This window comes from Austrofundulus limnaeus, unplaced genomic scaffold, assembly GCF_001266775.1.
Source record: "Austrofundulus limnaeus strain Quisiro unplaced genomic scaffold, Austrofundulus_limnaeus-1.0 Scaffold660, whole genome shotgun sequence".
Taxonomy (NCBI): domain Eukaryota; kingdom Metazoa; phylum Chordata; class Actinopteri; order Cyprinodontiformes; family Rivulidae; genus Austrofundulus; species Austrofundulus limnaeus.
Window position 1 is genome coordinate 76,561 of NW_013953062.1, and position 1,680 is coordinate 78,240.

Genomic DNA, 1,680 nt, shown 5'->3' on the forward strand with positions numbered 1-1,680 from the left:
CACTTAAGTCTGAGAGTAGGAGCAAATCTAAGCCATTTTCAGCACTTAAGTCTAAAAATCCACTAAGAAGTTTTATAAATACGGGCCCAGGATGATCCAGGTATCAAAATGTAGCTTTTAAAGCCAGGAATCTGAAAATATAATTCAGTCATTTTAACCAAATTTGACTTATTCCTCATTTTGATATGATGAGTCACATATATTATTAGTAAAGCAGTGACAATAAATGCAGATCTTTAAAAAAAAAGCTGAATAACCTGTGTTGAAGCTTGTAATGAGTGGTTTCGGTTTTGTGCAATTTAATATAAAGACTTGACTTTTTGCTGTGGGTTGTCCTGCCTGTTAACAGTTTAATCATRTTTGTAGTTGTTCCACAGGTTGGTTTTTCAGTTCCATGTTTTTACATGATGACCTGTCTGCTATGAAAGTTTCTCAGTGGCCTGTTTTATTTTTTATTTGTTCTCTTCAATAAAGAAACTTGTTGCTATGTAAAAATTCTTATTGTTCCTTTGTAGTGTGTTTACATGGTCATTTAAAGCCATAAAAGTTAACTGGCACTCATCACACTGCTCTCATTATCTAATAGAATGTGGGGGCATGGTTCTCATAAACTGTTCAGGCTCACTTATCAGTACATCAGGAGGAAAACACTGACAGTAAGACATTAACTTGAGGTGTAAATGATTGCATGAATCACAGTGCCATGTTAGGGCAGGCACTTGTTAAGCTTTGATGCAGACTTTGATCAGAAGCTGCTGGAGTGTACAGTTTGGGTGTGAGGAGTCATAAGATCCCTGACTGTCTGCTGAACGACACTCAGGTGAGCTCTCAGGAATGACTCCAGTTGATTGAAACCTGTTCATCTCTGCTGTGGTTTTGTGTCGTGAGGACCGGGGATGATGGCAGCACCGCAGACGTCACTGCTTGCCGCCGGGCTTCTCATCACGTTCCTCTGTGGCTCGTCTTCCTCGCTGCCCTGTCCTCAGTCCTGCGCCTGTCCAACAGCCCAGCTGCTGAACTGCTCCTCATCTGGCCTGTCCTGGGTGCCGCGGCTCCCCCAGGACTCTGTCTCAGAACTGGACTTGTCTCATAACCTCCTGGGCTCTGTGACACTCCACCAGCCACAGCAGAGCCTGAAGAACGTGTGGCTGGGAGACAACGCCWTCACGTATTTGTCTCTCTGCGTGGACAGAAACCCCACGGACCGATTTCYCAGACGTCGAACTGGGAGCAGAGAGAGATGCCAAACGTGGGCCCCCGCCCTGCAGCTGCTATCTGCTGAGAGGAATCTGCTGGAGCAGCTGCCTACAGGTGAGTCAGAGTCATAAAGGTAGATACGTTAAACACTGTTATCAACTTAATCAGGGCAAGTTTATGATCTGAAGAGGTAGTTACAGCTGGGCTCCACCAGGTGGAGCTGCTGCCTCTTTATTTACCTGTTTCACTACAAGCTTAATGTTAAAAAAAAACTGCATGTATTTTTCCTCACCCAGGAGACATTTCAATATAACAAATCAACTCACTTTTTTAAACAAACCCCTTGATATTGTCACTACCTACAAATATCTTGGAATTATTTTGGATTCTCATTTGACTTATTGTCATAATGTACATGTCTTAACCATTAAGTTGAAACAGAAATCATGTTTATTCAAAAATTAGATCCAATCTGACATCTTC